This window comes from Callospermophilus lateralis, chromosome X (genome assembly GCF_048772815.1).
Source record: "Callospermophilus lateralis isolate mCalLat2 chromosome X, mCalLat2.hap1, whole genome shotgun sequence".
Taxonomy (NCBI): Eukaryota; Metazoa; Chordata; class Mammalia; order Rodentia; family Sciuridae; genus Callospermophilus; species Callospermophilus lateralis.
Window position 1 is genome coordinate 19,562,015 of NC_135325.1, and position 26,915 is coordinate 19,588,929.

Sequence of the window (26,915 nt, forward strand, 5' to 3'; positions counted from 1 at the left end):
AAATAGCTATGCTTAGTAAATATTAGCTTGGAAATCCAACCCAAAGTATTCACCCAATCACCATCTATCTACCCTGTAATAAAGCATATTTATACATATTTTTAGTGTATTTTTTGTTTTCTATCTTGCATAGAATATCATCTCCATGATAGCACAAATCTTACTTTGCTAATTGCTCTAAATCCAATGGCCCCAAAAGTACATGTTCTAGGTGATTTATAAGCATCTGTTAAATGCTGAATTTGAATCTCTTTAATAAGTGACCTGACATAATGAATAAAAATTACAGAGTTTAGGAATTAATATTTCCATGCATAATTGTTTAGCTAACTCACAATGACTGAGACTTTCTAGTCATGGTAGAGACAACAAGAAACTGGCAAACTATTCCTTCTAATCTCATAATATAAGAGGAATCCATATTATTAACTATCTACAAGACTGATTTTTAAAACCATTTACAAATTTAAAGAAAATAATTCAAATATAGGATGATGAGTAATGCTTGGTGCCAAGTAAAAATTCTATTGTGCTAACAACGGATTTTGTTCCTTATGGACATATGGAATTTTAGGTCTGCAAACAACATGGATAGGTCCCTCCTTCTGTAATCACAGTGTTGCTATAATTACAGATAAAGGTTTGTCAGCATTTCCATTAAAAGAACTTAACACAGCTGTTAAATGTCCATTAGCCTAATATATGGCTTATAATATCTTAGCTTAACTGGCTATTAAAATCAGTTAATTAAAAATGGGTGGGTTTTTTATAAAATTATGTAAATACCTAGAAGAAAACATCCCAAGTGTGTACATTCCTATAACAACAAAATTTCCAGCTTCCTTTTAATATTTGATTTTTATATAGATTTATAATTTTTAGAAGGATCTAAAAAGTTCCAGAAAGCAATTACTTAGCAATAAGCAGCAGGTTCTCAAAAGGAGGAACAATGGCTTAACCATTGTGGAGGATAATCATAAACTATTCATATTCCTCTTCAGTGAAGAACTTGTTGCCCTAGAATCTAGCAGTGCTGTTGGAATTCTTCAGCTTTCAGTTCTTTTAGAGATTGTGTTAGCTACAGACAGCCCTGAGACATTTTCTAAGGAGGCTATCATCAAATGATTGATAAATGTGGACATATGAAGGCCCAGTTACCTCAGCCCAAGTTGGGACCACACTGACAGCTCATTCTTAGCTCCAGAGCTTCCCATGCTGTTGGCCAAGTGTTGGGAAACAGCTTTGTGAATATGCCCTATGACATTGTAAGTATCCATGTAAACCCCATGGGCAGAATTCAATTGCAGATTGACCTAATACCTGGAAAAAGCTCTGTGATCCTTTGAGAACATTGAAAGATAAAAGTACTGAGAAGTAATATGCCAAGGCCATATCTTTAGTCACCTCCTTATATTAAGTGAAGCCCTTTATCTTGTGGGAGACTGTTATAAGGCATTTTATCATCTGTTTCCCTGTTTATGGTTAAGGTGTGTCTTTCCACCAAAGCTCCCCTTGTAGTACAGCTGCAGACTATAAAGTTGTTTATTTGCAGAGTGATATTGGCTTCTCAACCACAGAATGCCACACTAGTTGTGTTGCCTGTCACCTGATCTCTTTAATTTTGGTATCATTCTATGGGCTAAATGACACAGGAAAATGATATCACATTGTTCATGTTTTTTCAACCTATAAAACTCTTTCAGTTTCATGTCTCCTTACTGGCCAAATCTCTCAGTCTGCTTTATAAAAAGTTTAGTATTATACCTGCACTGCATCTCAACTTCTTTCCCTGCCCATTTCTGCTTTGTATGTCCTTTCCTTAGGTCTTGGTCTGAGGGCACACCTTAATAAGTATCCTGCATACCAAGCTCTGTCTCAGTGTCTGCTTTTCATAGAACCCAACCTATAACACTCAGGGTTTTAAAGAAATGAAGGAGAACAACATTATATTGCATTATCTTTTTCTTTATCTGTAAGGAATTGTGCTTATTATTCCAGCTTAAGAACCCACAGAATTATTTGATGTGCATTATCATCCTTTGAAATTATATAACATATTTTAGATGCTTCAGTAGATGACTACTCAGAAAACACCTAGTCCATTTTCCCCAAATCACTTAAACTCTTCCAAAACAACTGAAGCAGTCTGCCAGGTTTGCAAGAGCTCTCTTTTGTTAAATCTAAAATATATGCTCATTTATTATTTGCATTTACTTAGTCTCTTTCTGAATAAAGGCTATGTATTAAGATATTTTCTAAATAATAGTCCTTGGAGTTAACATGCATCTGTCACACTGATTCTATCCCATGAAAATCATTGTCAATTACAATTAGTCTTGAAATCAAGTCTTTTTGCTATTCTAAAGTCCCATAGGACTTGAAGACTTAAGAAGAAAAGATTTCCTCCCAGTCATACCTCCTCCTCATTTGTGATAGAAGCTCTAAATGAGCTAGATGGTCCCTTTAATGGCATTTCAAATTTGTACCAACTCTTTATGGGAAGGGAAAGAAAGGAGCTCTTCATAGGTACCTAGGCATGGGAGGCAATATAAAATCCAAAGCAAGGACCCTTCTGTTCATATGTTTGTACAGTATTTCTAATTTAATCAGTCTAATATTTCTTAGGCACCTCTTACTGTGTAAGCAACCACCCTGAATAATATATACATAAAGTACTATATCTAATAGATCTCAAAAAATAATAGAAGGCCTCTTCTGGTTTCCAAAATAACATTTCTAAAAGTCTGGAATAAATCCCTTTCTATTTTCTGATGAATATAATCTATGGTGGCTTCTAAGTAGTAGCCCTTCAATTTAAACTAGAGTTCCTATTTAATACATTTTATGATCAGGTGAAAAATAAAAAAAATATATATACATATATAGATTAGGAAAAGATCAAAAGTATTATAGAAGAGGGCCCAGGCCTATTGCATAGACTGAGGTAACCTACAAAACAACATGACAGGGAATTATCAGAAAAAAAAAAACTCAAAATTGGACTATATTCTTTGAACCATCCCTTGAAGAGAGCACAAATCTGTTTTAATACTTGATAGATGAATCATTCAAAACCAACCTTTCATTTATAACTTCTGCCTGCTATTTTGTTCTAGCCTGCTTGCTGTAGCTTTTCATGGCAGCCACATCTGTACGTTTCCATGTTTAGATAGTCTAGAAAGTTTTGAATATGGGAATATATATATATATATATATATATATATATATATATATATATATATATATAAAAAATTATTTGGTTATACATCCCATCAGATTTATAAGATTTTGCTTTTTGTCTTCACTATATCTCCTCATATTCTTTCATCAATAGGGTTGCAACCCCAACCTTATAGTTTGAATATTCTGAATTTTCTTTTTTATGTTTTGTACCTCATCAAGATTTTCATTACTATTACTGAAGCTGAAATTTAAATGTCACTGAATTTTAATATTTGCACACTACTCTTATGTTAATAAAAGGTTTTGGAGCTTCATTCAATTAATTATTAAAGACCTACTCAAAGAAGTGAGTACATGTGCATGTGTGTTCATATTAGCAGATATGCAACAGATATTGGGCTGTTTGTACACTGCATAAGGATGTTCAGTCTAAAGCAGAGAGGGCGATGTGAAAATAAATACATGCTTCCCTCCCTAGGACATGTGATTTAATTCAGAGCTGCATCTAAATCACCCGCAGCCTCCAGGTTGGGGTGCCTTTTTAAAATGTCTCTGCCCAAAGGTGGTTCTCTTTCTATTAAATTATCCATCCAACAGAGGTGACCTTTCTAATTAATACAAAGCCTCTGGATATGCTGAAAGCAGATCTGTAGAGAAATAAGCTCTATTTTCAAAGATTATTACTAATTATTTGAGATTAAAGTTAATATGCAAAAGCAGTATCTGCTTTAAAACAATTTATGATCTCAAATTGAATATGAATATAAATTGTTTGCAAAAAGGAACATGTTTTAGAAATAAGCAATGAATAAATTGAAGCTCAGTTGCCTTCTAGCCTACTAAATCTAACTTAAGTTATTTAATAAAGAACTGCTATAGGGAATATGGAATTCAGGGAGCAATAAATACACTCTTAGAGCAACTGAGATCCTCTGAAATGGGGTCTTGGGAAGAAGTGGAGTAAGAATAAGGTCCCTGAGAGTGATGTCACAAGCTGTGAAATGCTTTACAAGGTACCCAGCTGGGATGATTGGAGAAACTTAAATCTGTAAGCTGTGAAACTTGGTCCAAAGCTTTTTAATCTGTCCAGTGGAAGGAACACTGCTTTCTTGTTCTCAAGAGATTCATATGGGTTAGCGGGTATCTTGAGTATATTATGTTGACTACACTCTACAGAAAGACAAGCCAAATTATTCCTTTCTGAGCAAAAGCAAGAGATAAATGTAGAAAAAAAGAAAACAACCCAAGAAGTGGAGTACTTGCCACACATTTAGATGAACACACTTTCTGTAACTGAATATTAATTGCATAATTCATGGTTATTTGAGATGGAAGTTATATATATATATATATATATACACACACACACATACACACATACATATATATATAAGTATATGCACACATTGATATGCATAATTGTCTGTATTTAAACAAAAGTATATAGAGGCAGCACACACACACAGAGGTTGAGTTTATTTAATATGAAAATCCAAAGCTTTTTAAGTCTCAAAATGATTCAATAGGAAATTTCTATACCATGAACTTTGTCTCATGTAGAAAATTATTAAAAACATAGTATAAAACATTTTCATGCTATTTGTTTATGGTATATATGAAACATAAATTAATTTTGTGTTACATTTCATTTCAATCCCAAAGATATCTCATTATGTATGTTACCAAAAATGTATGTATGTGTAATTATCTAAAAATCAGAACAACTACAAAGTCCAGAATACTTCTGATTTTAGGCATTTTGGATAAGAAATATTCAGTCTGTATGTATAAGAATATTTATAATGGTGATTTTTAATATAACTATCTGAAGATTTTATGCCAAAAGACACATATTAGAATGTCTGTAGCAGCACTGTTAATAAGAGCTAAATTTTCAACAGAACTCTTATATTTACCCATTGGAATATTATGCAGTCCATAAAAATGAAAGCTTAGGAACTGTACACAAAAAATAGATAAATCTCAAAATATTATGAGCTGAAAACAAAGACACAAAAGGACATATATGATTCAGCAAAATTAATAGTAGGGCAAAAATAATTTGTACTATGAAAAATCTGATTGGTGATTGCTCTTGATGGGGATTAATAGTCATTAACCAGTGATGCTCTTTTGTTTTGTTTATTAAAATTGATTCTTATTATATGGATGTGTTTAGTTCATAAAAATCATTGAGCGAAAAACTTGTGATAGGTACAGTTTTCTATATGTGTATGAATTTTAATAAAAATGTTTAAAAGCGTAGCTCACTAAGATCTTAGAATATTATAGTTACTCTCTTTTTGATGTTACTATGAAACACATTCTGAACCAGGAGTTTCATTTATATATATATATTTCATTCATTCACATATATATGTATGATATATGTGTATATATGTATATATACACACATATATATATCTCCTTTAATCTATACATCAAGCCTGTCTGGTTAATAATGATTATCTCCATTGTATAGGTGATCAAGCTTTTGACACAAAAATGAAATTCATTCATTGGCATTCATACTTTGTGGAGGAAAAAAAAGAGTTTCATCAATGTAGGTATGTTTATGAGTAGCCACCCCAAGTTTCATTGATGTTTTGGGAGATGTTATCTACCTGAGACTAATTACCCTAGAAGGAGTCTGAAAAGGCACATAAATGGTGATAGTATATGTTAATTGACACACTTATTTGTCTGTGTCAACAATCTAATTAAGACTTTTTTTCTGCCTAGTAGACAGCTCTAATTTTAATTCATGATGCCAGAAAAAGGAAGGCTTCTGGTAAACATAACAAAAAAAAAAAACTGAGAAGAAACAAAAACTTTAAATATATATATATATATATATATATATATATATATATATATATATATATATTAGGTGAACTCTTAGCACTGAAAACACTCAGTGACTCAGAATTTTGTGACTATATCATAGACATTATTGAGCTAAAATCCTACACGTTCATCCAGTTCTTTTTTCCTTAGATATTTCATTTCATATCCTTAGTTTTGAGACTTTTCATTTGATGAATTACAGAAGGTTAATGCCATCATAAAAGGTTCTTACCTGAAATGACTACCACACCCTTCCTAATGTCCAGAAAATAATATAATATAAATTAAAATATTGATTCATAACGTATGATCACAGAAGGATTATCATTAAGACTTGTTTGGATCTTAACTGTCCCCCAAAAGTTCATATGCTACAGTATTAGCCCCCAATTTGGCACTATTGGAAGGTGGTGGAAACTTTAAGAGATGTGGCCTAGTGAGAAGCAGGTCTTCAGTTAATGGGGACATGCCTTTAAAAGGGATTGTGGGACCCCAGTCCCTCGCTCTTCTTTTATTTGGTGTCCCTAGCCATGATGCTTTGCTCCACCATGTGCTCTCTATAAAAATGTGACATAATGACATGTGCTTCCTTTGTCCCACAGGCATGAAAGCAACAAGGCTAAGCAATGACAAAGTGAAACTGTCAAATCATGAGTGAAAATAAACAAATTATAAAAGAGGGAAAGTTTATCACAGGCATTTTGTTACAGTAATAGAGAGTTAATTAACACAGAAATTTTCCCTTCAGTTTATCCACTGATGTAGGAATGTATACATAATTAAATAAATTAAAGAGGAAAGTAGATTTTAACAATATTTCCCAGGACAATTTAAAATTTTGAAAGTTAAATGAGCACAGCTGCCTTTGAGTTATTATTTCAGGGTCCTCTTTCTGATATAAACCTTCAAATTACATGTAGAAGAACACTACATAAACTTAGCAGTAACATTTATTTCTGCAACTTATTATCTAAATCATTAGCTTTCAATTTAGAATTACCTAAGGACCCATACAGATGCACCATTTTAGTGAAAAATATATATATATATAATTTAAAAATAATAATGTTATTCTTTTAACTGAGATATTATATTGTGCACTGAAATTCTGCTCCAACATTCATCTTCCCATAATCTGAATCAAACAGACATGGAATTCTCCTGGTAACTGGTTCTGGAATGGACAGGTGAAGAACACAGATTTATCTCTGTGAGGGAGGAAACCTCTCACCTTACAGCCACAACAGTGATGTGCTTCCTTGTAAGGTAGAGATGACTCTTTAGGGTTGTCCACAGTTCCAGGGCAATATCTTCAAAGTCATATCTTTACATTGCTCCATTGCTTCTGATAATGAAGTTAGCTTCATGATCATTACTCTAATTCTAAAACTTCTGATTATAAAATCTCTTTCTCAGTTGCCCTAGCATACTCAGATATTCCATCCCTGAAAAAGTAGAATGAGTACTCTGAGACTATTTTGATCTTGATATGAATTTTAATTTTAGCCTTTCCCAGGTAGGATAATCCAATCTAGGTGAACCAAACCAAAACTGAAGAGACCCTGGTCAATGAAAATGCTTTGATATGCACCAGCCTATGAGGCACAGAGAAGCCAACAAGGTACCATTTCTGATATCTCTATGCATGTGTTTAATTTACAACAAGAGATATGGCAAAAGAGAAACATGCTGTCATTTGACTCAGATCAGAAAAATAATAAATAGTCCATCTTTGCCTTAATTGTAGCTCTTTGAATTCAAGCCCATAACCTATCCCTATGCCACACACCTTCCCAGGTATAGTTGGAACAAACTGGTGGACTAACAGAAAATGATTTTTTTGGACAAAGAATAGGACAAATATTTAGAAAAAGAGTACTGATGAACTACTGCCAGTGGCATTGGCAGACTTTTAAAGAAAAGCTGATTTTCTTAGGTTTTTTTATTATGACATCTTTCTTATTCTTGAATTGAATTCTTATTCTGCACATCAAACCACATCAAAGAAACACCAAGGAGAATTCTTTGAGAGTCATGCAAACTTATATATATACATACATATTTTTTCTATGATAAGCAATTTGATTATGAAAGGTATAAAAATATGACTGATAATAAAAGCATGGCTTAGATGTTGAGTAAATATTGTAGCTAAATCCTGAAAGCTCAACATCAAGAAATAATGGAAGCTTTATAAACCAATGCTCTGGAAAATGTCCCTATTTTAGAATACTCTAAGGGCTGCTTAAGCTATTTTTTTGGCAGTTTCAATCTCCACAGGTAATCTATAGCTTGAACTAAACCTAAAGCCATCAGATTTAGTGGGGTAGGGAGAGAGAGCATGGGAGGATTAGATTAATTCTAGATAGGGAAGAGGGGTGGGAGGGAAAGGGAGGGGAAGGGGATTAGCAAGGATGGTGGAATATGATGGTCATCATTATACAAACTACATGGATGAAGACTTGAATTGGGTGTCAACATACCTTATATACAAACAGAGATATGAAAAGTTGTGGTATATATGTGTATTAAGAATTGTAATTCAAAAAAGTACATGTATAATGGCATAAATTGGCATGAACATACTTTATATACAGAGATATGAAAAATTGTGCTCTCTCTATATAAGAATTGTAATGCATTCCACAGTTGTCGTGTATTTAAAAAATAATAATAATAAAATCAATCAAAAATTTAAAAATTTCAAATGATCATATCTAATCTACTGATTTTAAAAGAAGAGTTAATAACCATGTTATTTAAAGATACACTAAAATGTTATTAAAACATAAAAAAATCATGTTGTTAAAACATGCAGTGTCAAATATACACTAGAAATAAAAATCATGCATATATCAAGAATACAGATTAAGAAAAATGAAAAAAAGTAAACAATGTTTACAAGAATTTGTCATACATCTCTGATAACTAATAATTAACACATTAGCGTGTATAGGGGCTTGGAGTTTACTAATGTTTTATTAAAACTGTCTTCAAATGGGCTAAAATTTAAATCTGGTATTTTTCAAGTTATATGAGAAAATACTAATAATACTAATTTTCATCATATATGAAATGGTCAGTTTTTCTTTGGTGCGCACAAATTTGAAGAAATTTTTATTTATTATTTCAACATGTAAAGTGACCTGGAGAGTAGCAACAACCTTGACTGGCTCATGCTATGATTTGGTGTCAAGATGAAAAGGCTGTCTTAGAGATATGTTCTGGGTCCAATTTTTAGTGCTTTAAAAGATTTCTTAGGATTAGATTGGGCATGATAATATGCCTCAGGCTAGACAAGGTATGGGCAACTCCCAGCAGGTTTCCTAGCTAATATCTTAAAGTAGACAGCCACACTATAATTCATTGGTTTATTCCACCTTTTTGAAACTTTCATTACATTCTTATACCTCTTGTTTAAGTAGTAATAGCATAAATGTGGGACTCCTGAGATAAGGTTCCTTCTGCGTCTCTTGCTTTCTCAGTTCCATATAGAAAAAAAAGATGAAATAGCAGAAATACTATTGAATGGAATTTCTATTTGATCTACCACTGAGTAGCTTTTAGATTAGACGTGTGCTTCCTTTGTTGTTTCTGCTTTAAATAGTTGTTGGATCTGAGATTTGAGCTTTCCATATCCATATTCCATCTCATTTATCTACACATGTTTAATTTAGAATAACTGATTCGACATTAGATACTTGGAGAGACACAAAAATTGAAATACATAATTATAATATCAGTAAAATACCTGCAGGAACAACCGCATGTGTTTGCTTTCAGTCTAGTACTTTCGCTTTACAATTTCTCAAAATAAGTGAACTTGAATGTAGAATAGTGATAACTAGAGTTTGGGAAGGTAGGGGAGAGAAGGCACATAAAGGGAGACTGGATTTGATCAGTGCATACATGTATTGAAATATCACACTAAACACCATTAATGTGTACAATTACTACATATTAAAAAGTAAAATAACACAAAAAGAATTATTTTAAAATGTTCATTACATTGTTTTTACTTTATTTTTAATAGAAACATAGGACTGGCTTTTGAATTATTTAGGGGGAACACTTCTCTGGTTTTTAGGGAAGTTTTCTGTACAATTCTGTTGATAATGAAACCATCAAGGTCTAATCATACAATAATGCTACTTTAAAAAGCAACTCATTGGGCTGGGGATGTGGCTCAAGCAGTAGTGCGCTTGCCTGGCATGCATAGGGCGCTGGGTTCCATCCTCAGCACCACATAAAAATAAATAAAATAAAGATGTTGTGTCCACCGAAAACTGAAAAATAAATATTAAAAAATTCTCTCTCTCTCTCTCTTTAAAAAAATAAAAATAAAAAGCAACTCATTTATACTATCTTTTGGCTTTTTCATACTAAATCCCCTTAAGATCATTCACTGTTTTTACTGCTTAATATTTTTACTCCTGATAAGGCCTTTTTCCCTTATACGTTGTGCCATCACTACTATTGTTTTAGCTTTTGTGTTCAGTAGACTTACTCACTGGTGCTTGCTATAAAGTATGCAAAGAAGTTAAATGTAATGGAAAGAATAATTTCTTATTTGCATAACACTTTAGTCTTCATAATAGAATTCTTTAAATCTATGACTCAATAGTTAACTGATGAGAATGATATGCGTGTATTTAGTATAAAGTTCTCATTTCTGTTTCCTTAAGAAAGAATTTTTAATATATGACATAGTTTGGATCTTAAATATCTTCCAAAGACCCATGTGTTGGAGGATTGATTCCCATGGAGGTGCTATGAGGAGGAAGTCAAACCTTAAAAATATAGTAAAACTAGGATTCAAAGGCTGCTTTTGTTAAAAGTCCTGACCCTTCAATTGGGTCTACAAATGTATAATTGGTAACTAAAAGCAGGATAAAAACTTGGCATCTCTGTCTACATTTTGCATCTGACTCTTACTCTGTGTCACTCTCTCTGGCGGTCACTTAGGATTCCAGGAACAACAGGTCAGACTGATGAACATCTTTTAATGAGTCAAAATTGTCCTCCAGGTAATGGCAAGTTATCCCTGTTTATGAGGCCATGCCAGACCAAATCCTGAGATAATGGTCAACCAGACCACCATTTATCTAAGAGTGCTTGACCATGAATACTTCTGGTCCCCTTGTCTACATAATCTTAAGATTTAATCTCAGTACCCTTGGAAAATAGGGCTAAGGATACAGGTCTCTTTGTCTTACTGAAAAAACTACACTGATTTAAGTTTCTTGCCTGCCTTCAGCATTGTTCTTCTTTTTGATTGACTTTTCCAGACAGGTGCATTGGGACCCTTGGAGCTGGGATTTTTGTGCTAAAATTCCAGTAACCATGGGGACTAGGAGGAGGTTTTGAGGTCACTGAGGGCATATCTCAATGGGAATACTCTAAGAGGCCAGCCTTTTCTTCACTCTCCTTTTGTCTTTCCTACTATGAGGCAAGTGGCTTGTTCTGCCATACTCTCACCATAGTGGAACCACAGGTCCAAAAGCAATGGGGTCAATCAATCATGGACTGAGAACTTTAAAACTGTGGGCCAGATTAAACGTTTATAGTTGATTGTCTTAGGTAGTTTGCTCTAGTAATGGATGACTAAAACAGAAAATTGGTACTAAGAAGTAGGTTCATCACTATATATCTGGTGATGTATGGAAGCCTTTGGGACGGGTAGTTTGGAAAAATTTGAAGGAGTGGGTAAAAGAAACCCTACAATAGTTAAAAGTGGAACTTAACTGGTGATTGTAGTATGGGCTCAGATGACCAGAATAATGATAGGTATGCAGATAGTTAAGGTGATAGATGAGGTTTCAGATGGAAATGTAGATTCTATAGGTTACATGCTATCCTTATTACACCAAGACAAAGACTTTGAATGTTTTTTTGCCTACCCTGATACTTTGTGGGAGGCTGAGCTCTAAGGCTGCACAACATTCAGGCAGTAGCATGGGTATTACACGTTGATTTTAGCCAAATTTACAAGTGAGAATTGGGAGCAAAGGGGAGGAAAGTAGAAATATTTGAATATTTTGCCCCTAGGCCAGAAAAGGAGTGCTTGTAACTCTTGGCCTCTGAAGGTGAAAAAAAATTAGCACAGATAAGATCCCAAGTGCCAGCAGGGAGATAAGAGGAAAGAGTCCTCAAGGGCATCTCAGTAATCTGCTAGGCTACCCCACCTATACCAGGGCCAAAGGTCCAGAAATGCAAATTTCTTTCAAAGACTTTCCTTTGAGAAAAGAGCTCCAGGGTACCCTGCACAGTTTAAGTGCCTAAGGATTCCTTTCTAAGCTACAGTTTGGATCTTTAATGTCCCCTAAAGGGCAATGTGTCAGAGGTTTAGTCCCCAGGGAGGAACTATTGGGAGGTGGTGAAACCTTTGAAAAGTAGGACCTAGAGAGAGCAATTTAAGTATTTGGGAGTTTGACCCAAAGCAAACTGTGTGAGCCTAGCCTCTTCCTTGCTCTCTCTTTCTGCTTCATGGTCATGAGATAAGTGGCTTTGCCCTGACAACCTCCACAATGTGCTATCTTGCACCAGGCCCAAAGCAACTGGCCAATCACTTAATCAAATGGACTGAATTCTCCAAATTTTGAGCCAAAATAAAATGTTTCTCTTTATTAATTATTATATCAGATATTTTATTATAGTGATAGAAATAATTAACAACTCAGAATATGTATTTAATATAAAGTACTTATTTGCTTCCCTAAGAAAGTGTTTATAATGTAAATGTTCAAGAATATTCAGCTAGCTCTATACAATTCCACTGAAAACAATTAGAAGGTTTAAATTACATACAGATTGTTTTATCAAAAATTAGGCATTGAAGCTCAGTGCAGTGGCACACACACACCTGTAATCCCAGGGACTAGGAAGACTGAGGAAAGAGGGTTGAAATGTCTTTTTTTCTTTTTTTTTTTTTTTGGTACTGGGGATTGAACTCAGGGGCACTCAAACACTGAGCCACATCCCCAGCCCTATTTTTTAAATTTTATTTAGAGACAGGGTCTCACTGAGTTGTGAGGTCTCACCTTGCTTTTGCTAAGGCTGGCTTTGAACTTGAGATCCTCCTGCCTCAGCCTCCCGAGTCACTGGGATTACAGGTGTGCAACACTGGAGCCCCCTTGAAATGTCATTTTTAACTTGTCTTTTGGAAAAATAAAAATTATTAATGAAGTTTTGAAGAATTTATTATAGGAAATATAAAACATACTACAAAGGTTGGTTCTCATTAACATAATGCTGCATAGTTATAAGCATTGAGGATAATCATGCCTTATGAATTATAATATTTAGTTACTTAGGAAATAATTTCAAGAGTCCCACAGATTATTAATGTATTTTGAAAATACCCTTGATATTTGTTAACAGATTAAAACATCTTTATGTACCTTGCCTTCACTAAAGTGAGAAGTAGTAACTATGGGCAACCATACTTTTAAAAGTTTTCAGAAAAAATTATAAGTGGTTCTTGAAATGACATCAAAATATAGTGGCAATAATAAAACACTGGTGAATATAGTATGTGTGAGTTACGTGAATTCTGGAATGTTTACTATATCAGATAATTTTAGGATTTGCCAAGATAATTTACCATGTCTATGTATTTTTCTTTACAATATTCCTAGAAAATACATAATATTGATAACTGCCAAAATGTTTAATTATTTTTGAGACATATATCAATATTCAAAAGACATAAGGAAAACATAATGTTTGTTAGAGTCCATTTTAGATACGCAATTTTTTCTTCAACAATATTGAGAACTATACAATATTCTCTAGTGAAGGACATTCTTATAGAAAAATGTTCTATTCCTATATATAGTTATTATTTAGAGATATATGGAAGAATAAAGAAAAAGTTACTGAGTTCCTATTATACTGAAAATCACAATCCTATAAGTTATAGAAAATGAGAAAAATGGCAAGAAATGATTTTTATTTCAAGGATCTATACTCAAGGTAAGTCTATAAATCATGTATTCAAGAAAGGATGCTTAGTGGCTTCTGGCAGTGCATAGTAAATATCAGATGAGCTGTATGGGATTTTGACGAAGAGGTGACTTTGGGGGGTGGATTATGAAGATCTTCATGGAGAAAATGGGACTTGAGGATGGTCTTAGGATGAGGGATGCAATTTATACATTGCATGAGGGTAAATGACAAGCAGGAGAGCCTAAAGGTGGGGAAACACGAGGCAAATTAGAGACAGTTAAAGGAGAATTTAGATGCTATGGCTGGAGATGACACAATCAAAAGAATTTGAAAAGGTTTAAAGATCATTTCTTCTTTCAGAGGTAAAGAAACAGACCCAGAGAAGTTGCATGACTTGAATAATAGAGACCCTACCTTCTAAGTAACCATCCAATGCCTCAAAATACTTGAACTTGAATGCCCCTCTATTCTTATAGTTATGAAAACATAAAATTATCTTGTTTTGTGAAAATAATAATGAGTGAAAATAATGTGAATGATCTACATTTGGGAGAGTAGCTCTGCTTCAGGTGGTGATAGTAGATGTGATGATATTAATGGAAAGAAAGAGGATGATGCCAGAAACACAGTGAAAGGAGAAGACCAAGACCCAATGAGTGCTTATAGAAAAGGTAAAAATGAAAGGTCATTTAATGTTAAGTGAAGATTTATGGAAGTCAGGGACAATTTATTTTAATATAACACGTTTTCATTCATCAAATTATTTTGAGGATTTTACTGAAGTACTCAAGTGTTTTAAGTATTATTTTCCTTCCCCAAGAACATTCTAAATTCTTTGAGAGCAGGTCTACCTACAGATGAGTCATTTGAAATCCTCCCAAAAGCACTGCCTTTGGCTAAAAGTATGTGTTTTAGTGAATTATGGATAAAGTTGAACAGCAATGGCAACAATTATTTACATCAAAGTGCATTTTATTCATGTATATCACACAGAAGTAAAAATAATTTTCCTATAAATTTGGTAAATGTGAAAGACAAGACAACTAATTTGGAAAATAAGTGTCAATCATTCATTTTAATTCTTGCTTCTTTCATATTTTTAAAAATCCAACCTCGTTTCTGACTTGATTTTCTATGGATTAAGAGCATTTTATGCAATTGGAAGCTCATTATTAATAATAACAATGGCAGTAGCTGCTAATATATATTAAATATGTATATTCTGTATCTGGCAAAATGGCAAGCTGTTTAATGCCTGTCTTTTACACAAGATTATATTATTTTAAAAGTCAGAGACTATCTCTTATTCATCTTCGTGTCCCTAGTGCATAGAATGATCTCTGACATGTGTCATGTATAATCAAAATTGAAAAAATAAATCCCCTAACATTATGCTAAATGTTTCATATGCTTCTTTATAGATTAAGAAATCAAAGTTTTACAAATATACCCAAAGTCACACAGCTAGAAAGTTGTGGAGCCAAGATTTAAACTCAGGTCTCTGAGTCCAGAGATCCTGCAAAAAATATAACTACAAGGCTGCCTTGACAACTGGTAAATTAAAAAGCCAGTGATTCAGTCTCAATGGTTTCCATAACAGTTTCTAGGATACTGACAATGGAAACATTTGTTATTAATTTGAATAATATAGCAGCTATCATTATCAAGAAAAAATGTGAGGTCATAATTAGAAGATACCCTGAATAATCCCAAAACCCATTCAAAGAAAATAGAAAAGACACCCATTTCAAATATCTTATTAGTAGTGAAAAACCTAAGCATAACATAGACTAAAGACTGTTACCATGTTAGAAAAGCAAAATAAAATTTCATATGTTTCCCTGGAGAGTGAAGTCTGAGTTAGTTAAATTTCCAGTTAAATTTACCACAGGAATTATTAGACACATCATTAAATAACTTGATACAAAACTATATATCCATTGTATTTGCCAGTCAACCTTTATTAATACAAACAGACTTTTTTTGAGACTTTGGTCTGAATCTAGATGACCCACTCATCCTTGGTCTCCAGATGTTGGAGGTAATATGTAATTGCATATTTCTAATGTATTTAAGTAATGCTATTAAAAGCTACTAGAATATTAAGATCTTTAATGGAGTTGAGTTTAGATGACAAAAGAATTCTCAAAAACAAGTACTCAAGTATAGTCTATTTAGAAATGATTATCTAATACATACTAATGAACATTAACAAACATCAAATTTTCATGTAGGTATCTCTATATTGAAACCAGAAATATAAAGTAACTTATTCAAAACATGACTCAACCCTAGGTTGTAAAAGAAAAGGAATTATAAATACATTATTTATATAGAAATGCCTATAACTAACCTCCTAATGTAGACCTAGGACCTAACAGTAATCCTCTACTACATCATGTCATTCAATAATTTTAATGAAGCTTATCAGGAAGGAATTTTGTCTGTTTCATAGTTTAGAAAATATTTTTCCAGTATAACTGAACTAGAAAATATTGGAGCTGAGATTAAAATACCTGTTGTATCCCCATATTTAATATGGACTGTGTCTTATTTTCATCCCTATATTACTAAAAAATTAATATTAAAGTCAGTCTGGATTCAGGCTTTGTACATCTTTGCACACTGGTAGTAACAGGTTTCAAGGCAACCAGATCAACACCAAAACACTCAAACAACATGAGTAAAAATTAAAAATAAATTCATTCAGACAATGTGTTCATTTTTAAAATATTTTTTAGTTGTAGTTGTACATAATACCTTATTTTATTTATTTTTATGTGGTACTGAGGATCAAACCCAGTGCCTTGCACATACTAGGCAAGCACTCTACTGCTGAGCCACAACCCCAGCCTACATAATGTGTTCTTAAAGGAAAAAATCAAAAGGGAACATTGAAAATTATGTGTGTTTGTGACATGTATATATCTTTTTGTATTTATATATGTACTTTATATATATTTGTAGACATATGTATAGTTTATATGTATAGGTATACATGTATTCATCCATATGTTACATAAATAGATAATTATAAATACAGATAGGAAGCTATCAAGATAGTTATTTTTCAAGAAAAACAATAAAGCTTAATTACTGACAAAAAAAATTAAGTTTACTTCAAATAATATCCATCTATTACATAGAAAAGATAGTCATTTTCTTTGTTCTACCTTGGATTTTACTGATTATAAAATAAAAACACAAATTATTAAAATTTCCAGTTTTATTTCAAGAACCATGCTTATAACATGGCCATTCTGTTTTGTTAATAATCCAGTCTTCATAAGCTACTATGACTCAGAGAATTTTCACGTGAAGTCAGTTATTTACATGGAAAAACAGTGATCCTTCTAATTCATTGTAAATCAATCCAGGCTCTCTTTCTACCACATGGAAGGCACTTCCTAGGTGATTTTGTCAACATGGGCTTAGAGGACAATATTTGGTGCATTGTACTTTCTTAATACAAGTTCTTTAATGTAAACAATATGGTCATTCAATGCAATACTCACACTTTACTTTTTCTTATTCTCCCTGGGCTAAATATAATCACTATAATCAGAAAACTCATAAAACAGAATCATTTGATTAATTTAACTTATGTTTTTATGAGGCCTAAATCAAAATCATTTGTTTGTTTCATCTCTTTATTTTAAAACCCCTTTAAACTAGATTAGTCCATTTTATTTCCTTGGTAAATATAGAATGTTGATTATAATTTTAATCTTTGCTAATGATTAGGGTCATTAAAAAGTTCCAGAATCATCATTTTTACAGTTAGAGATTCTCTAAGTATATTGCTGTGCATGTTGAAGGTTTAGGTCTTTGAATTTGTCACATATCTAGGGCTTGCAGTGTGTCCTGTGAAAATTGCTTTTAGGAATAAATTGACTTTAAGAATGTACCCTACAGTGATGTCTCTTTCCTTCAATTTGCATAAAAGAACCCAAAGCTGGCCAATAAACTATTTCAGTTTATCCTCATTTTATCACCATCTGACCTCATGCATAACTAAATTTGATCTAATTTTATATTACTTATGAATTCAATACATTTACTTCTTTCTGGGATCTATTATTAATTGAATTTGGGAGTTAATTCTATTTTAAAATTAGAAATAAGGCTGGGAATGGCATGTCTGTAACTCCAGCAGCTCAGGAGGCTGAGATAGGAGGATCACAAGTTCAAAGCCCACCTGAGCAATTTAGCAAGTTCCTAAATTTAGCAATTTAAGGAGACCATCTCAAAATAAAAAGTAAAAAAAAGGGGCTAGGGATGTGGCTCAGTGGTTAATTGTCCCTGGGTTCAATTCCTGGTACCCCCACCCAAAGTAATACATACATACATACATATATAAAGCAAAGAAAACAATTTTAAAAAAACATCTTTAAAACATTTCCCTAATGGGGAAATAAGTCAAGTTTACACAAGGGAGATACATTATCTAGGACTTAAGTTATTTAGAAGATTATCTTTCTTTCTCCCTCATTGTATTAAAAAGCTTATTTCAGATAGCCTATCTTTTCCTCAGGTGGCAGAGTGAAGGGTAGGAAGAAAGTCCTTGTATATTATTTCCCAAGATTTTTTTTTTTTTTTTTTTTTTTGCGGAGGACTACTACAGAAAATGTATATGCATTTATCTCTCAAGGAAACTTGAAACCCTGGGGCCATCTTTCCTCTATTAACATATATTTTCATTGCTCCTTCCTTTAGGATGTTTTCTTTTTAATTTATGTTTTATAAGCATAAATTGGCACATTGCACTTTCTTAATACAAGTTCTTTAATGCAAAAAATATGGTCATTCAGTGTAACACTCACAGTTTACTTTTTTCCTATTCTCCCTGGGCTAAATATAACCACTACAATCAGAAAACTACAATCATAAAACAGAATCATTTGATTAGTTTAACTTATGTTTTTATGAGGCTTAAATAAAAATCATTTATGCTTTTATAAGCATAAATAGTCCCAGCTTATCTTCAGATGCAATAAGAAAACATAACTTGGTATATATCTTTTGCTATCTGTCAATTTGCTTATTAAAATATTTTTTATCCTTTCTTTGAAGAGTTTTCCTTTTGCCATCTCTTTCCTGACTAAAGTTTTTTTTTGTTTCCATCATGTGCATATTTCAAAGACTTAGCTCTTTCTTCTGTATTGTTTGTTCAATTTTTGGCTTTCAGGAGCTTGGACCCATCTTTCCTTTCCTCCTGCTCTCATCTCCTTCTACGAGAGTTTTTAGCTTCACATCTCCTTTCACCATGCTCCTTCTGCTTAGAACAATGACCCAGCAGCAAGGGCATCAATTCCTTTAGAAGAACTTTTATACTGCACCCAATTAGATGTTCCTGTTCATCCATTTCTATTTTATTTATTTATTTTTTTAGTTTCCACAAGCAAAGATTTAGTGTTCTATATTATCTAAGTCTACAAGTTGATGGTTGGTTGCCAGAATTGATCAACCACAGGCACAACTCACCAGAGAGAATATGATTGCTCTCTTTTCAGTGTGATTAATAAATATTTATATTAGACTCATTTCTATGGTAAAGGTATTACTGACACCGTGTATAAGTGTCTATATACTGACATATTTTATCACATTTTGCTGTATAACATTTTCTGAGTGTTTTCTCATCTTTTCACCTATATTTTGGGATTTATTACAGTGAGAGGGATGGTTAACAGAACAGAATGATGACATGAAGGCCAGAATTCAAACAGTAGTTTTACTATTTGATAGATGTGTGTCCTTTTAAAAGTTACTAAAGCTCTCTAAATCTAAGTTTGTGAAGATTACTATCTGTGAGTAACCTTGCAAATCTCATATATGAGCAAATCATGTAATGGGCTTAGGGACATAATAGACATAATACACCCTCAGTAAATGTCCACAGTTGCTATTGTTCTTACTCTCATCATTGCTGTTATTACTGTTATCTCCCCAAAATTTAAGAAAAACAAACCAAGTTTGCACTCAATATTCATTGAATTAATTTCTTCTAAATATTTCCAATTTTCCCATTTCTGAAAACATATTTTATCCATAATAAATTATAGATTTAAAACTATATTTAGTATGCTAAAATTCTTCCCTTTGATAGAAATTAACACTTAATAGAGATAAAATTAGAGAAAACTTTGACTTTTGTATTTATATTATAATTCTTCTAAAGTATTGTTTTATTTACACATTGAACAGAATAATAAGATGATTTCATTTATTCTTATCAAAATTATTTACACTAATTTCCTATATTGCTCCTAACTCATTAAAAAATCAGATGTAAAAAGGGCAAACAGGAAATTTTCAAAATCTTTGCCATTAAATTAAAACTTATACACTTAAACCAACATTTCTATCATAAATTATATTTTATTTTATCATAAATAAAAATAGAGTTGATCATACATTCACTGAAATAAAATTGGTTTTGACTTTTATTAACGTCCTTATGGGTTGAGTAGCTGCTTATTTTTTATAAAAAACTAGGTGTTCCCAGATTTACAAATAAAACTGAATCTTCTTATTTTGATCAGAGATACAAATGGCTTAAAAAGTCTTGGAGGAGAAACAGGGTTCTTAACACATGATTTTCCCCTAAGAGTTGATAAAACATTTTTCATTTCCTAGTAGAATTTGACAAATTTGTGTAATATATAATTTAGACAAACTATATTTATCAGAAATGAACTGCAGTTAGGATAGATTAATCCTCTGATTACTTTTGGATTGGCATTACTCCTGGAGGTTACTGTTGTTTTGGGACAATATTCCATGAAGCTTATCTTGTGTGACATGCACAGTAATCTCCTTAGCAGTGTTCAAATTATTAACAGTTATTATTTCATTGAATGTATTATGTACTTTAAAAAACAGCTATTACATATATGTGCTAATGATAAATGAAAAATAATAATAAGCATATATTATGAAAAGTATAATGTAGAAATAAAATGCTTCATTGCTGCCCTACACTCATTAGCACTTGAATAAATGTGGATATAAAGTGGAATGAGAGATAAAATATCAAGTGTTAATCCACCATTAAGTGATTTTTACTAACAGAGGAGTCTTTCTTTGCATGATGACTCCATAAAATTAACTGAAAACAAAAGCACACAAATGGCCTCTCTTGATGGTATGTCTTACACTCCTGATGACATTTCAATTATATTCTGAAGTTCCACAGAACAATCGATTCCTAAAGGTCTAACAATTGATCACCCTGCACTCTGAAGTGCCTGTAATGACAGTTATTTATAAACATTTTGCATTTTAAAATAAAACACATTATTCATAATTTAGCTTTAATAGAAAAATGCAAGTTCCCCAAATATTTAGCTGGCAACTCTGTTCCTGACTCAGATTGGCTTTAGATATACATTATAAGAAAGTGCCCATTATATACATCAACTCTGCTAAGTAGAAAGACTTGTTTTGAGGTTCCAGTAAATGGTTAGGAGATACTCAGCTAGCTAATCTAGTTGCATCATTTCCACACAGTGTACAATATTGTATAACCATTCTTTTTCTTGAGGATATTCCTTTAGGTTATCTTTAATTATGAAAGAATAGGACTGAGATTATTTTATATTACCCTCAGAAAAGGGACCTGAGCTGACAGAACATTTTGTTTCAGTATATGGCATTTTCATCTTTGAGCAGCAATTACTATAGAAATGTCCATGTCAGCACCTTCCTCAGAATTCGGGTGTGGGATGGAGTGGACACAAACGGAGGGGACAGGAGCTCTATAGTGAAAAGTAAGAAGTTAATACTGACAATCTTCTCTCATTGACCTAATGCAGGTTTATTAATTTAGACATGATTTTTGTACAACATATTCTTTGCTGTGGAAAATATAACTTTTAAAAATAAACTAAGAATTAATATGGAAAAGTAGTTTTCATTTTGATTATTTCACACAATACAAATGTTTGTATTTCTACACATTTTAGTGCCCACATGATGGATGCACTTTCTTCTAAAACAATCACATTAATGATTTTACCAAAAATGTGAGTTGAAAATGCTTAATTATTCATGTTTTGTAACACTCATCCAATCTATTCAAATTTAACTGTCACTCATAGTTCAGCCCATTTTCATGGTTATAAATTGCATTTCAGAACTTTGTGTCTTTCTACTGCCCATAAGTCATATTTTATAATACAGCATATAATGAAAGGATAGTGTACAACATTAATTGCAAGGTCAGTTCAGTGTCAAAGCAGAAATCATTGAATAGTATTTTTTCATGGAAGGAGCTAGATGTTATTGGGTTTAAACTGTATCAGACTCAATTCATGAATATTCTGTATCAGACTCAATTCATGAGAGAAAAATTAAGTTCTGTGGCAAAGTGGTTTTTCCCCCTGAAATAATGTTAATAATTGAAGGCTTTCAAAATTTCATGCTGCAAATTCAGATGTGATTAAATGTTGGCTTTATAAATGCTGAAAATGTCAAATACTTTAAAGTAAAACTATATTCTCATCTTCATTTAATGATGAAAAACATAATTGTGCTGTCTAATAGATCTAACTAAGAATTTCTAGACCATCTGATAGTTCAACCTAGAAAATATTAAAAGGAATAAAGAAGAATATAAAACATATATTCTGTATTATTAAAATGAATTTTTCTTTAAAATGTCAATTAGAACAATACTTTTTTAGAATAAAACCATTTATAATTGTTTAGAGTCAAGAAGATGGCAGAAAATGTACCAATATAAAATCAACCTCTGTAACCAAAATCCTACAGTCATACATGAGTTTATCTCAAGAAAACACTTGCAGTATAGATAGAAAAAAGGTAAATGCTAATTTAAAGTGAATGTTTAAACTTAAATTCTTTCTCTCATTTTCCAGTAACAGATAATAAAAGAGAATTGAGTGGGGTTTTCAAGATGAAATGCTAGGAGTATTATTTGATCTCTCTAAATTTTAGTTTCCTTATCTAAAGATATTTTGATAGAGGACTATATGGATCTGTACAAGTTTTTATAATCTATGATGTTTTTTTTTTCTTTTTATTTATTTATTTATTTTTTAAATTAATTTTTATTGTAGGTTGTTCAAAACATTACATAGTTCTTGATATATAATCTATGATGTTTATACTTGCATTTCAATCAAAGGATTTATTATTTTTTCCCTTCTACTAGGACATGTTCTGCTCCTGGCCTTGAGAGAGTTGGGGAATGAAGCCTGTATTGTCTCCAGTTAGATTTTACTTCATCTAATCTCAGTTATTTCTCTACATATCTGTGTTTTTCACCACACTTAAATTTTGGCAATTTTTCCTGTTCCAACTTCACATGAAGGTCTCCACTTGGACAATGTCATCAATAAGCAGGTAAAATTGCCATAAAGTAAAGGGTAGTATTTCTTTGGGTCCCAAGCAAAGCTAATTTCTTTCTCTTTGTGTCAAATCTTATATGTACCTTTAAAGGAAATGGACCTGCCTAAGCAGAAATCATCTTTATCCAGCTCTACAGAAATATTTGAAAAACAGGAATATCGATGGAAACTGACGTTTTAATGGTGCATGTTTCATTTTGGACACTGGCATGGAGTTATAGAAGAATTAGATGAGATTTTGATTAATTTAATTACCTTTTGATCTGATACTAATGAGAGAGGCTTCATGTTCCTCAGTAGATGAGTGTGTAAAGCTTCATAAATAAAATATTTTTTGGTAACTAAATACTTATGATCTAATTATAAAATATTAGCAAAAAGAACTGGATATATCGGGGCACAGGATTACGCTCTTAGTTTTGAAGATCCCTAAGATAGTATAAAGGGTAATAAGGAATATATTTGTCAGGGATTTTTTTTCTTCAGAGAAACAAAACCAATAGAAAATATATACATACATACATACATACATACATACATACATACATGGAATTCACTCCTGCAATCATGGAAGCTGACAAGTCTTAAGATCTGCAGAGTTAATCAGAAAGCTGGAGATCCAAGAGAACTGATAGTGAAATTCCAGTCTGAAGGCCAGCAGACTTGAAACCCAGGAAGAGCTAGTGTTTTGAGTCCAGGGCAGGAAAATTTTATTGTCCAAATTTGAAAGCAGTTAGGCAAAAGAAATTCTCTCATTCTTGGAAAGTGTCATGCTTTTTGCTCTGGTCATCCTGTCAACTGATTGGATGAGGCCCATAAACCTTAGAAAGGGCAAGCATAGCAGTGGTCACAGTAGGTACATACTGAACAATAGTGTCATGAGAATGGATGATGCCCAAGAACTCTTTTATTTTCAGAAGCAAGACTAACCAGGTTTGATGCCCCCTTACTTACAAATAACATCTAATCCAAATGATACTCAGTACTGATATGAGTAGAAAAAAATGAATACCCTTCTACCCCTGTCTTCAATTTAAAAACTACTTTGTATACTGAAATGAGACTGGGTGAACTGTGACATGAAACAAGGAAATAGTAATTCATAAGGTATAAGAAAGATGATAACCAACTTTTTGTCAATTTGTTTTGTTTTCAATTATTAACATTAAGTCAAATTGACTCTGAATTTTTATAATCACAAAACCTGGAAACAAATTATATGTCCAACAAGGTATGATTGGTTAAATAAATACTGGCACAACATACAACAAAGCATTATCATGTCATTAAAAATATTCAAGAAGAAAACATAAGAGCAAAAAAGAGTATTTATACTAAATTAATTTCTCTTATAGAGAAAGATGTCTAAATTCTCATAGATAAGAAACAACAGATTAATAAGGAAACAGGATTCAAAGAACTCAGATTTTTGCTAGTCACTGTGAAATCAGAAAAAGAACAAACCCTAACTTAAAAGAGAAAAAAGAAAATTGCCTTTTCATAATGACAGTTGATTCATGATATAATTATAGTTGTTCTATACAGAAAAATTAGTTAATGAGGTTGATGGAATGATAAGGATAAGAAAGGATGTTATTATTATGGAACTAAAGCAAGATTCAGTGAAAAGCTGGATTTTCTCTCTGCTATAGGTTTAGTACTATACTGTTACTATAAAAAAATGGAAATACTTGGGGCTGGGATATAGGTCAGTGGCAGAGTGCTTGCCTAGAACATGTGAGACATCCTGTTCAGTCCTAAGGACCACATTAACAAAAGATAAAATAAATACACTGTGTCCATCTACAACTAAAAATTTTTAAAAATAGAAATACATATAGGAATTATGACTTTGATATTGATAGCCCAAAACTATATACTCCTAACCCTTTTTCTTCACTGAAAATTATTTTTCAGTTTTTGATCACATAAGTGTTTTTATTAGTGAGGAACACAAACAGAATGGTAGAACAGACTGTACATTGTAAAGTACAGAATGCATGCTATAAACAGCATAATTTATCATTTTATTTTCATAAAAGTATAAATGCTTTAAGTTGAAATGTATATAACAGGAAATACTATTAGAAAATATTTTAATATGGAAATGTATTGAAATGTTAAAAGTGGTTTCTTTTTCTGGAAAGTAATAGTAAAATGGATTTACATTCTTTCTCTAAACTCATCTGCACTCCTCAAAAATGGTTATAATGAACCAATATAATTTTTACATTCTGAAATAGTCATGTTTACTTGTTAGCTAACATTTCATACTATTTGATTCAGTCTGTGTCCCTTATTTTTTGAGCCTTACTCTCTAAACTCAGACTGCCTGATAAGAATCAAGAGTAACAACACATTTCTACATTTAGAGAGTCCATATACCCCCCATATAATTCTATGATATGTATTCCATTTTTATTTAAAGATCTATATAGATGGGGAGCACTGATACTTGATCTACACCAACAGTCATTGAATATGCTGTGTGAAAGGAAATCATGGGGCTATAGAACAGTGATGTGTATCAATAAGGTTAGAAAATGGGAAATTTGAATGAGACTTTTTTCCCCAGAGTAAAAAAGAAATTAGAGCAAAGTCACATCTGGTATAAAAATATATAATGTCATGTAATTTTTAAAAGAAAATTTGATTGTGGAAATTACCAAATCATAGAATACTACAGGTAGACAAGTCATTTTATAAACATAAAAGTTTGAAAAATAAATTGATTTGTCTACTACCCTTAGAGGAATGTCTATTACTTCCTTTAAATTTCACTCTTTTTATTCATTAAGAAGTTTTGAAATGCTTAGTTTATGTCAGACACTGTGAATATGCTTGGTATGAAGAAGTGAATAAAATGGACAATAAATGGGCCTCATGGAGTTGGTAGTCTAGTGTGTGATAGAGAGAAATCAAAAAGCAACTATGAAGTTTTGTGTTAGGGTCAAGAAGGGGAAATTTTAGAAAACATAGGACAACTAACGTAATACATGGTAAAGTGTGATTTTTCTACTACATTTTTAAAATTGATTTTAGTTGCAGATGGACACATTACATTTATTTATTTATTTATTTATTTAATGTGGTGCTGAGGATCTTACCCAGTACCTCACATGTGCTAGGCAACCACTCTACCACTCAGCCACAACTCTAGCCCTCTTATTATATTTTAATAGTCCTAACCCTCTGCATAATTATTTTGTTTCTAGTTATTCCAATATAAGCTCTTAAACATTGTTTAAAAATAACTTTTTTGTTTTAACTGAGGGATGACCATGGCAAATTCTTGATAAAAACACCCAAATCACAACAAAACTAATATTTAAACATTTACATCTATCAGGTAAAGAAAATGAAAAGACCATGCTTCAAAATAATTATTTTTTGGTGGATACTACTTTTTCAATATTATAACTTATATTTTATGTAGTTTACTTTATTCAGGGATCTGGCCTTATACATTGTCAAAATCATTTTTCCAATACAAATTTTATTTGCTCTTTTTCCCTCATTGACTGAAGCTAACTTACTAGTTAGGTGTTATTTTCAACTCATTCT

At 32.1% G+C, this 26,915-nt stretch overlaps 1 protein-coding gene across 3 annotated transcripts in view; it reads right to left on the reverse strand.

Moving 5' to 3' along the window:
- The window catches only part of Dmd (dystrophin), a 2,011,337-nt gene that overhangs the window by 945,881 nt on the left and 1,038,541 nt on the right, over window positions 1-26,915 (reverse strand). The gene's annotated exons all lie outside the window — the stretch shown is intronic.